The sequence below is a fragment of the Natrix helvetica genome, assembly GCF_964273705.1.
Source record: "Natrix helvetica genome assembly, chromosome: 1".
Classification (NCBI taxonomy): Eukaryota; Metazoa; Chordata; class Lepidosauria; order Squamata; family Natricidae; genus Natrix; species Natrix helvetica.
The window spans coordinates 40,009,334-40,026,614 of NC_138548.1; the positions used below are offsets into that span (position 1 = coordinate 40,009,334).

General features: G+C 37.2%; 1 long non-coding RNA gene across 6 annotated transcripts in view; it reads right to left on the reverse strand.

The window, feature by feature from the left end:
* Positions 1–1,676: 1,676 nt before the first annotated feature.
* LOC309383105 overlaps positions 1,677–17,281 on the reverse strand; it is a 123,720-nt gene continuing 108,115 nt past the window's right edge. For 3 of the 6 annotated variants that reach the window (XR_014173756.1, XR_014173759.1, XR_014173760.1), the window contains 3 exons: positions 15,508–15,587; positions 3,491–3,731; positions 1,677–2,383 (listed from right to left, as the gene is read on the reverse strand). This is a non-coding gene — a long non-coding RNA (uncharacterized lncRNA). Of the gene's footprint in view, positions 2,384–3,490; positions 3,732–15,507; positions 15,602–17,281 lie in introns of those variants that run through there. The other 3 variants (XR_014173757.1, XR_014173758.1, XR_014173761.1) reach the window with 2 other exon arrangements.

Below are 17,281 nucleotides of genomic sequence, written 5' to 3' on the forward strand. Positions count from 1 at the left end.
GGGGAGGGCGTATATTTTTGTTCACAGGAAAAAATATGGCATGGTCTTATTATCAGGATGTCGTAATTTCGGGAAAAAGTGGTAGTGAAGAGAAATCCATTGTTTTTCTGGGTAATTGGCAATTCAAATGGTTTTATTATTAGGTCATTATTTTCTAACATTCAACTGGAATCGGCTTTCTTATAACAAATGTCCCTCATTGCATGTGATTCTTCTTTATGAAACAATGAATTACAGGTCTTGACTTTCTTCTGCATGATACCCACTTAGGTATTTCAAAAATGCCTTTCTACCTTGCCTCTAGCGCCGCACTTCTCAATGCTAAATATATGCAGCTCTTTCTCCATAGTATTCTTTGAGTCTTAAAATCTTTTTTCATAGATCTTAATTTCTAATCTTCCTAGTGAATTCTTTTAAGTAGTAAATTTCTTGACTGCTTACTCTTCTAATCATCTTTACTGCCCTTCTCTGAAGCTATTCCACTTTGGCTATATCCTTAAGCCACAGGGCCATGAACTGCCACAATGCTGCACTTGGGTGGGATATTGCTTCTCATGATTTGGAAACCACATTGAATCTGTTGAGTCAGGCTAAAATTGCATTTCTCCATTCTGCAATTATCTCACAATGCTGAGTTACATTTGGCCTGCAGTTAGTTACTAATCCAAAATCCTTTTTACAACCTCTTCTACCAAATCAAATATCCCCATCCTATACCTCCCCACTGAATTCTATGTATTTTTGAAGAACTTTGCCTTTGACTCAGTTAAGTTGCCATCTGTAAAGCTGTCAAGATCCACTTGAATCTAATTTTTTATCTTCCAAGGTATTACTCATTCCCTCTATATTTGATAAGCATTCCTTCTACCTCAATCTAATAAAAATGGCGAAAAATATTAAGTAGGGTGCTAGTTGTTGCACCCCAATAAATACCTCATTCCAGTTTGATGAGCAATATTGATGAACATTTTAAAAATATTTCTAAATATCAACTAACGAGCTTCACTATCAGAATACTAAGAGATCTCTGACACTTTGATGACATCAGATTTTTTTTCATGTAGTCAACATTCCCCTAGAAGTTACCTATTCAAAAAAGCTGAAATCAGGCTAGTTTGTCAAGATCTATTCTTGATAAATCCATGCTGATTACTGACAATTAACAGGCTGCTTTCAAGATCCTTATACAGCAATATTTTTATCATCTAACTTTACAGGCTTCTCAGGTATTGATATCAGATGAAGTGTATTGTTTTTTCCCCCCAAATTTTCCTTTCTCCCCATTTTTGAAGATACAGATACAAAGTTTTCTTCTTCCAATCACCTGCCATTACCAGTTCCTCTGCATTTTTCAAATAAAATACATAGAGGATTGTTGGGATCATGAAAGTGCTCCTCCTTTATCTAACTCTGAAGAGATTTAAATTAACTCAGATAAGACCTGAGCATGGTTCTCTGAACCGCCGGCTTTAGAACTGGTTCATCTTGCCTTTATGGTTGTTTAGGTGAAATGTACCTTTTTGATGGAGCAAAGTAAAAATAAGAGTTCAGTAATTCTTCCTTTTTATCATTGCCTGCTAGCATTGTTCTCTCCTCATTGAGCGCCTTATAGAAAGATTCTTTCCATTTGTTTAATTTTTAATTAGCCCTTTAAATAAAAAAACTACACCATTACATGATTTTTTTAAAAAAAGCTTTAATATATAGAAATAAAAGGGAAAAAATGCAGAACCAACATAGACAGAAAACAATGCAGTTGAAGTGTGCAACCCCCTTTACCAGCAGTTACCCAGGAAGTATCATTTTTTAAAATTTTGTGCAATGAATAAATATGAAATAAATATGGCATATATTAGTGTGCACTGTATATTTTTCTTACGTTTGCATAGGTATTTATGTATGCACACATTACAAATGCTAAAGATGCGTGTGTTACTTGGAGTCAAGGTGACCAGAGAGTTTAGGATGAAACAGTCAGCAACATTTCCAGCTACTGCTCAACTGTGTCTCCCATAGAAATGTCCCAAAGGTGCTTTTCCAAAAGGCAAATGAACTTTTGGGTTTTTTCCCATGAAAATGTTTTGCTTCTCATCCAAGAAGCTTCTTCAGAACTAAGGAAGCTTCTTGGATGGGAAGCGAAACATTTTCAAAGGAAAAAAAAACCAAAAGTTCATTTGCTTTTGGAAAAACACTTTGGGACAACCATGACCTGGATCATTGACATTCTTCATAGATATCCTTCCATAGAAATGCTTTCTGGATTTTTTCCTCCTCTGCAGTCAATGGATTGATCTGGCTTATTTTCAGACTCCACATTTCTTTTGTTGTCTTCTTCTGCCACATCTAATTTCTCTTACTCTGTGGTTTTCGGAAAGTTATCCTGCTGATAGACAGAAGGACAGAGATAATAAACAAATGTAATTTCTCTCCAACATTCCAAGGAAGTGGAAAGAATAACAGGATAGAGAAATAGGCTTGTAGGATTATTTCCAAATCCTTTACCACAGTGGACATCGGAGGCATCTGTATTTTTTTTTAACATAAGAAGATAAGCATTGCCTTGGAGCCTTGGCCTCTCTAGTCCAGTGAGGGCCAACCAATTGCACAATGAATGTCACATGGCATTAAATCTAATAATCATTGATTCCCATGACCTCCAGGAAATGGTCCAATCCCGCTCCCCTTTCTTTGGTCAAGTCAGAGGAACTGGCATCCAACACCAGCACCAGATTCTCTATTTAACAAAGTAATATATTGCTTCTCTCTGTGTGTGAATGTGTGTGAGAGAAGGAAGGAAAGAGGAAAGTTGACTTATTCAACATATATGCTGCCCCTCTCTGCATATGGCTTGCCTCTAATGTAGATTTAATCAGTGTGCAAATGTGTTGCCACTTCACTGTGGATCATATGACTATGGAGGAAAACCGGGAGTAGGACTGAGCCATTAGCACAGGGGTGTCAAACTCAAGGTCTGCGAACGGGATCCAGCCCTCAGGCTGCTTAGATCTGGACTGCGGGCCCACCCTCAAAACAGCGAAGGACCAGCCCATGGTGCCTCTGCAAGTGGAGTTTGGGAGTGCGACGTGCGGTTCTCCCAGGCTTCATTTTTGGCCGTGATGGCCTCCTGCAACCCTCTGCTGTGTGTGGCCCTCCTGGGCTCCATTTTCACTGGCAGAGGGCTACAGGAAGCCACCACGGCCAAAAACAGAGCCTCAATGAGTGACGTTGAGCTGGCCACACACTCCTGGCCACGCCCCGTCCTCCCAGGTGAAACAAAACCCTGATGTGGCTCTCAATGAAATCAAGTTTGACACTCCTGCATTAGCAATATAACAAACTGAGCCAGTCTGCTCTAGTGGTGAAGGCACCAGGCTAGAAACCATGAGACTGTGAGGACTGTTAGGTAGAATTGCCGCATTTTTACAAAATAAAAGTTAATTATAAAAATAATAAAGGCAAGATTAAAAAAAATCTTTAAAAATTCCCATACCAAGCTAGTACCAAACAGCTTCCCCCTTAGGGATGTAGAAAAGTATATTTTCCTCCAGGAATCACTTCCTCTGCACTTTCAGCCAGATCCAGGATCAATTTTGACCTTGCTATTTCTTTTGCTGGCTTTCACACACATCAAATTTGATCCTGTTGTCTTCAGTTTGTGGAGACTTATTCTGCTGATGGATCATGAGCCCCTTTTCATGATTTCTTTCCAAAATTATGTTGTACCGAAAATACTATAAAAGGTAATAGGACAAAAAAAAGGTTATAGGACAAAAAAACATACATACAAAAAAACAGCTCCTAGGTGTTCAATCACTGCATTAAACCTTGGTCAAATTCAATAGTATTGATCAGTCTTTCCATTACATCCATAAAAAGCCAGTTTGCAAGCACGGCATGGATACATATCAATCCAAGATTATAGCAATGTCTTTCCATTATAAAACAGTAAAACCTGAACTATCTTTAAATGATGTTGTATATGACCTCCTGCTTGAGTAGGGGGTTGGACTAGAAGACCTCCAAGGTCCCTCCCAATTTTGTTATCAAGTGAACATTCTGTTATTCTGTTCTGTTATTATCATTTTCTCTATATCTCATGCTTGATAGGTCCATAGTTGTATACCACATTCACATCTTAAAATATATTACTCTTTGCAAAATATTAAGGAACCTATGGCTATGAAACCAAAATGGGACCATAGTGTGGCAAGTCCATATGCACAAGAACCCCCCTCCCATTTTTACTTCCAGTATATGCGTGTTATGTAATTAAGCTCCCCATTAGAAGAGCGAGTATGCAGAGAAGCGTAATGAGAGTGATATGGAATAACACGCACAAACCAGCATACAGAGACACTGAATAGTATAAAAATATAGTAGTTTACTATGTAGAAATATAGAGGTATTCAGAGTCCGGTTATCAGTCCAAGTTATACACGGTTCAGTAAGCCAGTTATCAATAATAGTCAGTTTGACACACAAAACAGCTAAACAGTAGCCAGACTCAGTAACTCACGAGCAGTATCAAACAGTGTTCATGATCAGTATCTAACAAACACAGAGAGAGCTAACAGTCATTCTGGCTCCCTCTTATAGCTGCATGAGGTAACAAACCAATTACACCTCTTAAGCATTTAAAGCAACAGTAAAATAATCATAGCTTATATACATTGCCAAACCAAGCCTAGGGTTACATCCCTAACAATGTGTGTCATTTTAAAACATCTTCTAAATTGTCCAATAAATATGAGAAAATGTTTTTGATTTAATGTCATGTTAATACAACAGGAAACACACATTAGACAAGACCTGTTTGTTATTATGAGGAATTTCAATTTTTTATTCCAAAATTCTTGCAAATACCATGCCCATTTTAACAATACTTTTTAATTTGGAATAATCCTGAACACATTTCAGTGCTTGCAGTAGTCAGGAGTTTTAGATCCTGCTAATGCAATTGGATTAACCTTTGAAATAAAAAGTTGTTTTGATTGGATATATTACGATCCCTTAATCTTAGATATCCCAATTCCTTTTGCAATAATTTGGGTGTTTAAAAAAACTTGACTGGAAATGAGCATAACTGCAGTACTAATACTCCTATTAGTCTACGACTTGAAAAAACAAATTTATCTGCAGTTGCTAGATTATGATTATTCCAAAACATGTTTATGATATGAATCAAAGTCAATGTAACACTTCTATTCTGAATTCTTTTAAATATGACCTGCAGTCTTTAATACTGCAAATATGTTATTGACTAAATTACTCAGTTATAGTCTGGGTAGAATACAAATCTTTTAAATAAATAAATAACCAAACCCCAGTGCCAAGATATCATAACTTTTTAATTGCACCCATAATGGTTTGGGACTTGTTCAGTTGGATTAAATAAAGAAGTGAAGTGAAAATTTTCCAGTGATAAAGCCAAAAGTTATGAACATCAAAACTTTATTGTTATAATTTAAAGAAAATTTTCAGGTTCATCTTTCCCATAAACACTTTCCTACACAATCATTTTCTGTCAAATGTTGCTGCTACTTCCATTCCTTTGATTAAAACCTCCCCTTTTCATTTTCATTGCCTTATGTTTTTTGGCAAATGAAATAGGAAAAATAATGTCCCCAGTAAAATGTGTGAATTTAATGAATAAAAACCACGATAGAAGATTAGAGCGATAGACATAACTTTGTTTTATGGCACTTTGATTTAATACACTCCTCAGATATTTCATTTTTTTACAAGACCCTACACCAGCAAAGAGATTATAATTCATTGAAGGCTCAGATGATGATTGGCATTTATTTAAATAATAAAGTGTTGTTTTTTTAAATTAAGGTATGTACTTTGGGTTTTTTTTTTTAGACATAATGCTATTGCATGCTTACTAGACTATAGTATAAACATAATTTTATATGCATTGGGAAATACACAAAGCTGTGTAACTTGCTTTATTGCGATAGTCACTTCATTGCTGTGGTCAGGAACTGAACCCGCAGTATCTCTGAGACATGCTTATTATACATATTATCTCACACCCTTCTTTACGTGTGGTGATATTTGGGAACAGTTCAGTATAAGCTGTCAGAATGTATCTGTGCACTTATCGGTATCTAGAAAATAAAACCAAGCACTGTAGGCTTATACCTGTTATCTCTAATGTAGATTACAGGTAGTCCTCAAGGTATTTTAGTCCTCAGGTCATTTAATGGTTGTTCAAAGTTACGACAGAAAACACCCCCTCCCCAAAGTTCAGCTCTTTAAAAGAAGTAGCTGAGAAACCTTTTTGTTGCCTGCCTGGCGGCCTTTAGGACAAAAGCTTCTGCATTTGGTGAACATTTGTGCTGTGGCCACTTTTGCTTTTGGCCTGAACTTTTTCTTCAGCTTCTCAGCTGAAAACAGCCTGCAAAGAGATTTCCTTAGTTTGTTGGCGTCCTTTCTTCTACTGTACTCTTCAGCCTGGTATCGCTTATCAAGGCAAGTATCTTAACATAATTTGTTACCCTCTTTCCATGCAGGCAGCTGGCCTTCCCCAAAGGCTAGCAAGAGCCAGGGGAGGTTTGCAATCTCCCAATGGCCAGCTGATTGGGGTAGACACCCACCCCACAAGCTTGGCATCATCGGTCAAGCATGGAGGTTTGTTTGGAAATCTCTCCAGCATTGCAACATAGTCCTGGGCCCTAATCTCTCTCTCAATCTCAATCTCAATCTCAATCTCAATCTCAATCTCAATCTCAATCTCTCTCTCTCTCTCTCTCTCTCTCTCTCTCTCTCTCTCTCTCTCTCTCTCTCTCTCTCTCTCTCTCTCTCTCTCCCTTCCCTTCCCTTCCCTTCCCTTCCCTTTATTGGCCAAGTGTGATTAGACACACAAGGAATTTGTCTTTGGTGCATATGCTCTCAGTGTACATAAAAGAAAAAAAAACACACATTTCTCAGGAATTATAAGATACAACCCTTAGTGATAATCATAGGTTACTAAAAAGCAATCAAATTGTACTAGAAAACAAATAAAACAATATAAATCGTAAAGATACAAGCAACATGGTTATTCTCATAAGTGGGAAGATATAGGAACTAGGAAGGATAATAATAATAATAATAATAATAATAATAATAATAATAATAGTAATATAGTCTTAGTAAATAGTTTGACAGTGTTGTGGGAATTAGTTGTTTAGCAGAGTGATAGCATTTGGGAAAAAACTATCCTTGTGCCTAGCTGTTCTGGTGTGCAGTGCCCTATGGCGTCGGTTTGAGGGTAGAAGTTGAAACAATTTATATCCAGGATGTGAGGGGGTCTGTAGATATTTTCATAGCCCTCTTTTTGACTCGGGCAGTTATACGGATCCTCAATGGAAGGCGGGCTCTTTTCCCCTGCTGAGTTGCTTTCTGGCTTTGCAATACTCTTTACTGCTGGTCTGCCTCCTTTACGGACCCACCTGGTGTCACTTAACGATTGTTACTACTTGTGTGTCAAGCTCAGGAAATCAGAAGAGAAGGCAATTCAAATTAAGGCAGGGTGATTGCATGCTAACACTCTACAGGAATCTGAACTACTAATGGTCAAAGCAAACTGGCGGTAGATCAGAGTCAATAAAATGTAAGGTGGGCTGAAGTTAGATGTGTGAATGTGAAGGGACTCGTGACTGATGACACACTTGACCCCACTCCCTCGGGCTCAGCCTGGTCATTTCATACATTGGGATCCTACTGAGCAGGCTCCACCATGGTTATAGATGGAGGACTACCTGTACTACAGCACCTTATATGGAGAGATCCCTTTGAAGACTACTAGAAGCTGTCATTGGTATAAAATGCAATAGCCCATATTGTGTTGTGTAGGAACTATTAGACATGTATAATACTACAAATAGGCTTCCAAGTATCTAATTCAGACCTATCAAGTACTACTAATTTTAACTTTTCATATGCCTTACATACAGATGTTGAGGGTTCCCCTGTGGGAAATTTAGTGTGTCTTTGTGTGTGTGGGGGAAGAAGTAATATTTCTCAGCGATGACCCTGATGCTGTGAAACCACCTTCACCTTCTTGTAGAAATTTATGACATTACATTTCAATCCTGCCTTATTATTTTTATAAACAACTCAAGGTGGTGAACATATCTAATACTCCCTCTTCCTCCTATTTTCCTCACAATAACCCTGTGAAGTGAGTTGGGGGTGAGAGAGTGAAGATAAAGCAAGTTCGTCAACAGAATTTCCAATACTTAAAATCTTTGTGGGAAGGAAGTGCCTCCTTATGATGGTTTATTGTTATGAAGATGTTGTTTAATTTGGTAGTGCAGTATAAAATAAGAAGAGAAATACATGAATGTAAATAATTGGTTTGATCTTGTCTTTAAAAAAGTGATTCATTCTAAATAGACATGCATAGAATCATGGCAAAAGACAACACAGTGTTAATGATCAATAATTATCTGATTGATACTGTTTGGTATTCCTTGCATGGTGTATATTTTAGCACATTTTGTTTAGTGACCATTTTGAAGTTACAACAGCATTGAAAAAAGTGACATGACCATTTTTCACATTATGACTGGTGTAGCATCCCCATGGCCAGGTGATTTACATTTGGATGCTTGACAACTGATTCATATTTATGATGGTTTCAGTGTCCCAGGTTCATGTGATTAAGTTTTGCAAATGTCTGGCAAGCAAAGTCAATAGCCAGATTCACTTAACAACTGCGTTACTAACTTAACAACTGCGGTGATTCACTTAACAAATGTGGCATGGAAAGTTGTAAAATGGGACAAATGTCACTTAACAAATTTCTCGCTTAGCAACATAAATTTTGGGGTAATTTGTGATTGTAAGTCGAGGACTACCAGTATATAGATGCAAGTTGTTCTGCATCTAACTATTAAAATGGCAGAATGTAAAAATTCTACATGTTATTTTAAGCTTGTGGGAAGACAGTTCTACAAGGGAGAAAAAGACAAGAAGAAATAAAACATAATTTTGATATACTGAGAGACATCTTAATATTGCCTTATTTGCAGAAAGACTTTGCAATGTGTGCAGAATTTTGCAAGGCCTAAAGCCCTTCATTCTAATCATGTTGAAAACTGATCTCTAAAAATGCCCAATGCCTAGTGAAATTGCTCTGATGATTCATTTGGAAAAGAAGTTGAGATAAGGCTGGGGTCAGATAACTCCGATTTGCGTACAGAAGGGAATTTCCCAAGTTTTTTCAGCTAATTCTTTTTCACGGATGGGAAACATTTTGTAGTCAATAAAATCAAAATATTTGACTCTTAAGGAATCTGTTAACAGGAATAGACAAGCAGTGAGCTTCAGGCTATACAAAATTGCTGTTTTTCATGGACCTACTAAATATGATGCAAGACATGATGAAAAATGCACCCAATGTTTTTTTCTGGACGAACGTCAGTATTTTAAATTTGCAAAAGAGACGTTTCATGCTGGGTATGGCTTAATGCAATGCATTATTCTGAAACATGGTTGTCTTGGTTTTGGCCTAAAGGTCCACCTCAGGCTGAATGATTTATAAAACAGGGCTTGTGGTTTCACATGATCTGTGAATTTTACTGTTGTAACCTAGTTTTCAAACTGTAGCCAACATCATCTATGACTGCTTATCCATGGCCACCAAACTTGTGGTGGCTTTATGCTAGCAGATGAAGAACTTTATTTATTAGTGAGGGTTTTTTTTGCCTAATGCATCATTCTTATACCACATCTACACTCCAGGCTACAAAACGTGGGGACTTTTGTTATTATGAATATGGGGGCCTACTGTAGATAAAATAAATTAATAATGTAATGTTTCCACATGAAATAAACAAAGCCAAAAGAGTGATATAGTGGCTAAGATATTAAAAGTTGAATTTGGATCAAGTACGGCCTGTTATTGTATCTCAGTCCTAGATGTTGGACTGGATGCTGTTTGTAAATCAATAAATAGGCCCCTCTACTCATCTTATGCATCGTTGAAAGGACAAAATGAGGGAAAATGCAGAAAGACAGAATATAAATGCTATATTAGCAAATGAAATGCCTTCCAGATTTCGGGCAAAGCCATTATTGTTTACAACTGTATCAATCAGTCTTTATTTGGGGCCTTTGTAGATAATGTGTTTGTGATGATCTCATTTTTCTTATAGCCATTCACGTGGAGGTGCTACTTTCATCTCCAATGAAATGATCTTGCTAGGGTTTGGAAGGCTATTGTTCCAACATGCTGCCAAGGTCTTTACATAAATGTGTGACAGCACACATCTTTTCTATGCTGAGGTTTCAGGTTCAGTCCTAGCCATTTTTGGACAGAAACCTGGAATGATTGATTATTGACAGTACTGGTTGAGGATGACAAACTTCTCTCTCTCTCTGCAAGGGTCACATTTCTTTTGCGGGAAGAGGCAAGGTAGGTCACACTGAAGCCAAAAATACCTCTGGTGCTCTTCCCCCTCCCTCTTCTGGAACTCCTCTTACTCTACGCTCTTCTCTGTTACTTGTGGAAAACAAGCTCTTCCTGGGTATTTGGAATTGCTCGCTTGCAGAGCCCATTTGAAAGTAGGTCAAGGAGCACCAACTTTGCTGGGGTTGCTCATTCCTGCGGTAGACAGGAGGGAGCGGGACTAATAATCTGACTTGAGATAAGCAACTTTCTGCAAGACCAAAGAAGAGTACAAATTATGGCCATCCCAAATTCCAGATATTACTGTAATGCACATTCTTATTTAGGTATCTCTACCTAATTCTCCCTGTGTAGTTCCAGTAATACTCTTGCCTGACGAAGAGTCAACAAATACTTGCTATATTTTAATTTAGAAGGCAATGGAATATTTTTAAAGTCGGCTGTCAAACCTTTGGAGTACTGTAAAAATGCATACAATATTGATATTTTGAGCTCAAAACAAAATACTATGTTTAGAAGCTTTCTTCTTCCAAATTTTGGCCCCCTAAATTGTTTTAAAGTTTTCTGTATTTTAGAATAGAATAACAGAGTTGGAAGGGACCTTGGAGGTCTTCTAGTCCAACCCCCTGCCTAGGCAGGAAACCCTATACCGTTCCAGACAAATGGCTATCCAACATCTTCTTAAAGACTTCCAGTGTTGGAGCATTCACAACTTCCGGAGGCGAGTTGTTCTACTGATTAATTGTTCTAACTGTCAGGAAATTTCTCCTCAGTTCTAGGTTGCTTCTCTTCTTGATTAGTTTCCACCCATTGCTTCTTGTTCTAACCACAGGTGCTTTCGAGAATAGCTTGACTCCCTGTTCTTTGTGGCAATACCTGAGATATTGGAACACTGCTATCATGTCTCCCCTAGTCTTTCTTTTCATGTTATGGTTGATGTTTGGCCTTTTAAATTACCAAACTTTGAAGTACATCAGCCAATAAAAAAACAAGGACAACTAAATCTCTGGTCTGAAGACAGGACAAAGGTTAGTAAGGTAATCACATGCTCAGAGACTGTGACAAGTAATTTGGACATAGAAAATACATGTAATTCAGTCTGATTTTTAAGTTTACTGTTATTTTAACTCTTTGTTATAAGAAAGTTAAAGTTTGCAGATAAAGCAAATGTCTCATAGCAACAGAAATGTTGGGCTCAATTTTGGTCGTACATTGAGGACTACATATACATATGAGCTTTCCTTTTCAATAAATTGCCATTTGTAAAAAAACATGCATTAAAGATGAAGTTGCAATGCATTATTAAGTTTTCAAATTGCCTAATTATTTATTACATTCATACTCCATGTATCTGTTTATACAATGTTCAAGAAAGACTGGATATTCTAAAAATGATAAAACATAATAAAAAGAATGAAATCACAAGCAGTTCAACAATAACTGCTGAAAGTTATTGATGAACTGATGAAAGATATGAGTTTTCATAATTTTCCTAAATACTGGAAGAGTGTGGACCAAATACATCTCCTTTGGAGTGTTTTCCTTATCCTGAGGGCCACATAAGAAAACCTTTCTTGTTAATTAAGCTTTAAACAAAACAAATATACAAACACTGTTTGTTTGTTTGTTTGTACAAAGAATCTTGATTTATTTGTTGCTTATTTCTTCCATGATTTTCTCTGAAAATTTTAAAAACAGTTTAAATACGCATTTAAACATCATCTCCTTGGAAAAAAATTTCTTTAAGGTAGCTGGTTACATATTATTCACGAAGTGATATTCAGACCTAAAACGACGACTAGCAATTTTGCCTTACATACATGAATAAAACCCAATATGCTTCAAATTTTCCATGTCAAGGTACCTTAAGTATTTAAGCTATAAAACTGCTGCTTCTCTTTTCTGCTGACTTAACTCACTGTGTGGCCTTAGTTAATCCATCCTTCTCTTAATCTTATCTTTGCATCAACAATATGAGATTGATCTAATTTATTTTTTTAATGTTGCGGAATTCATTGAGATCATGTATTTGGCAGCCAATATGTTAACTTGATTTATACATCATTCCAAGGCAGGGTTTAATTTGCTGCGAGCTGATTACAGTACAACTGGCTGGCTATATAAATGTGTGGAATAAAATAAATAAATTCACATGTCACATTCAACCATATACTGCAGATATATGCACAATGGCTCTGGTAACACAAAACGGTGACATTATTAAAACCAAACATATAATAAATTTGCAATATTGTTAAACCATGTGACGGAATTCCTTTGGAATAATCTATTAATTGGACTTAGTTTTAGCACAGTTTATAAATCTAATCTCTCAATCTAATTTAAATTGTTTCTATTCAGGGTTATGATTAAGATAAATTGGGAGAGGACAGCAACTGTCACACTTGGCTCATTGAAATCCATCCAGCCACCCATAATGGATGGGTATCCATTAAATGCATCCGATTCTTAGAAATATGCTATATAAATCTTATGTTTAAGTACTTTAGTTCCATTCTTCATCTCAAAACAGATACTGTAGCCTGTGACTTACAACAGTTTGTTCAGTGACAATTCAAAGTTATAACGGCACCAGAAAAAGTAACTTATTTTTCACAGTTACGACCACTGCAGTATCACCATGGTTACATGCTCAAAATTCAGATGCTTGGCAACTGACTCGTATTTATGACAGTTGCAGTGTTCCCAAGGTCATGTGATCACGTTGTGCCACCTTCTGACAAGCAAAGTCAATGGAACAATCAGATTCACTTAACAACCATGTTACTAACTTCACAATTGCGGTGATTCACTGCAAACGGTGGCAAGAAAGGTCATAAAATGGGACAAAATTCACTTAAGAAATGTTTTGCTTAGCGACAGAAATTTTGGGCTCATGTTGTATTTAGAGACCATGTTTTTAATATCTCTACCTGGAGCAAGAAGCTGTTATTTTTTTGTTTTGTTTCAGGAAAACAAGGTTTAATGCTGATGTGTTATTGTGCTCATTGGATGTGTGTGCTGTCAATAAAAGACCGAAATGCACCAATGAGGCACATGTTTGTTGTGTTGAAACCACTGGCATTTATCCATATATACATGTGCTAAGCTGGTGCTTTTTGCTTATACTTGCTTCTCTAGCAGATCCTAAAAATGAAGTGAGGACGTTTTGAAAGGTTTATGTAAAGGAGGAAGAACTTCCCATGTCTTTTTCTAGCAGAGGCTTGCTGTACTAAAATCAAAAAAGTTAGATGCTCCCTGGTAACCGGGTTGATAAATCACAGTAAGTCATGTGGTCTGTTCTTCATTTAGCGTGTAGCATGAACTCAGTCAAAGATTATACGCTAAGCAAGCCACGACTTTATGCGATGTGCGAAACTAGCTAGTATAATATCAAATTGCAAAAGTAATCAGTATGATTTCTCAATTGTTGTATGGTATTATGGCTGGGTGTCATGGCGGCCCAGTGCATTATTAGAAATTATTGCTCAGGCATGACATTCTACACATGAATTAACATTAATCATGATTCAGCAAATGTGCTAGGGATATCACAGCACACCACAACTGATGACAAACTGACACTATTTCGCTTTTAAATATATTTCCAAAATAAAATAATAATGTGGCCTGATCAAGACAGGATAATCCCATGTGGATTTGGAAGTGTTAACACCCAGCCTTCTATATTCTACATAGAATACATCCTATGCTCAAAATGAAGTAGTCCAGACTTACTATCTTTGCTAGTCCTAAGTGAGGTTAAACTAAAATGTTCCAATGCCACACAATGGAAGACTGCTGATGTTGCTCATGCAGCCATCATTTCTACATTGCCCTGATGGCTGGGATCCTTATCAGTAGTAAACCAAACATTTGCTAACACCAGGTTGTAAAATGGTATTTTATTTGGCATTGCTAAAATATAAAGCCATTGCAACAAAACATGACTCTGTTGCAAGCCTTTTGGATGAAATGTTTATTCCATCAATCCTTCAACAGGATGGAACTGAGTAGCTCTAATAAATTCAAATAAATAATGCTACTTTGAGGGCTAAAACAGATGTAGTATCTTTCATGCAATTAATAGTTCATGAATGTTTTAAAACAATAGATGCAGGTTGGATTAGAAACAGCGGTCATAAGACATGTTGGATCTGTTTATTTAATATCAAGTATTCATGTATTTGCTAAATATATGAGTACAATTATACCTATACAGGAAGTAGGTCTTTTTCAAGAGGCAACTTTTTCAAGAGCATCTTTGGGACAACCATGACCTGGATGACTGAGAATAGACAAGTAGGTCTATGCTTTCTCAGAAATTCTTCCTGGACTTCTGTTCTTTCTTCTAGTTCAGTATTGGAGATGTAACTAGAAATTGCAGGAAGCAGCTACTTTACCACACAGCTCCTGAGCTTCTGCAGCACAATTTTGTTATTCGGATTCCCTACCAAGCCATTATGGTTGGTGTGGTATTATTACACCAATAAGGAGAGGGTTCTCTGAATTTAAAGCAAATGGGTCCAACCCGTGGCCTGTAGGTGGCCCTGGGCAGCTAATAATGCTGCTCCACAAGATGATAAACTTTATATATAACACACAGTCACTATATTATATATTTTATACACAGCCCAAGATGATTCCTCCTCATTCAATGCAGCCTAGGCAAGCCAAATGGTTGGACACGCCTGATTTCAAGTAAAATTTCTCCTCCACAAGAGCAGAAATAATGCAACTGAGTGGGTTGTGGTTTATGGCTACAGCAGCCTTCTTGGATTTATTGCCCTTTGGATATACCAGATCTGTTGATCTTCAACCTCCGGAATTCTCAGAACCAGCCTTGCTGAAGCTCAGAGATCCAACATATTTGGAAGATACCAAAATCAATGCATGTCCTCCTTCGGATCTTATTTAGGAGGTAATGTGTCTGGGCTAGTCACATTCTTAATAAAAGGAAAAAAACCACTGGGGATTAAAGCACTGTCCACCACGTGTGTTCCTTAATAAATTAAGAAAAACTACCGTATATTAAATTTCTTAAAAATGTTTTCTGAAACATGCTGGAAATAACACCAGGCATGTGGATATTTTCCCCCCCTTACCATATTATAAGTCCAATTTGTCTAACAAAATCTTTGGGATGCTTCTTCATAGGGAAGGAATCCTTGTGTTGCTTTGGATTCTATGGAAGAAATTTAGAGATACAATTATAATAAAGAAAATTAAAGCATGCCCACGCAAATTAAATATCTATTTTGGTCAAAAAAAAACAAACAAAAAAAAAAACACCCAACCCCCCCAATGGTACTAGCTTAGGTCACAGATGTATACATTTAGTGGCACCCCTGGCTTTTCAGCTCATTGATGAAATCGACAGATGATTTGCTTGAATGCTGTTTTCAAGTGCAGATTTTGTTTCAGCTTACTCAGATGTGCTATTGACTAGCCGAGTGGCATACTTCTTTCTGCTTAAGAGTGACTGCATCAGAAGGAAAAGTGGGAATGATATCAGTTGAGTAGAGTTATAACGAATTAATGAAGGAAGATCCTGGATCCAAATTTCATAAGCTGGAATAAAGCTAGAATCCAGAATGTCTACGTTAGTTGGGTTTAAAGCCAAAGACATAACGTGTGGACCATATAAAGATCCTTGAATATATCAAGGGAAAGGCAAAAATCATGATTTTGGCCTACTGTGATTCAAGGACTGAAGCTAGAACAATGTATATATTTAATAATTAAGTTATTTTGTAACTATAACTGACTTTCTGATTAAATTCTAAATGACAAATTAAACACTCAACCTATATATCCCTGTTTTAATTTTATGGCCAAAGGTTACTTTTTAAATGTACTTTTTTTGATACACGTTGTGCTTCTTAATAAACTATATAATGGTTAAGAAAGATTGCATTGGGTTGTCACACTTGGTAGCCACCATGTAAGGTTTATGAGCCAGAACATGAAGCTGGAAGAACACAAACCAGTCTGTGCTGTTTTCAGATGGCATGGGAAGGGGTAGAACAAGCATAGCTATGGGATTTACAAGGGTGGTATTTTAAAGTGACAGTGACCTTTTTCAGTTAAACCAGATAGATTTTTTTAAAAGTGTATTTATAAGAAGGTAATGGATAACTACTTCCAAACAGTTGCAAAGCAAACAAGATGGACGTGTCCATGTAGCCACTGTATGTGAGTTAGGCAAGTTAGCATTTCTCAGGTCAAATACTGTGTAGAATTCACAATCCCTATCAAGGGCCAAGCTGCATCTATTAATTTATGGAAGAGACAGGGGGGAAAAATGATGGGCTTGAGGCATTGTGAAGTGCAAGATGACTATCCATTGCTATTCAGGGAAAGCACAAGCAATGTGCTTCATTCATATCTGCAGTAAACAGTCTTTTGTAGCTGAGCCATGCCTATGAGATTTCTGCCAAGTCCTCACCTAGGAGTCATGTGAAGCCCTATGAAGTCACGAGATCTGTGATTCGCTGCCAAATCCTGGCACAGGAGCCTGACATAATGTGGCATTACCTCACCAACTTTACTTAATCTTTAAAGCACTAAGCAGGGTCAGATCTGGTTTCTGTCTGTATGGGAGACCAACAGAAATTAGTACAGGTAGCCCTTGACTTATGACTGATGGCTTAGCAACTGTCCAAAGTTATAATAGACCTCCCTGAAGGTACTTATGACCCAGTTCTGAAGGCCAGGCTCCCACCCACAGTCATGTGACCACATCAGATGTTTGGCAACTGGCCCTCATTTACAGCTGTTTGCAGTGTCCTACAGTCATGTGACCACACACATCTCACAATGCTTTTGCTGAAAACTGACATTTATTTCCATTTTTTTTTGGCAAAACCAGGCCATAGT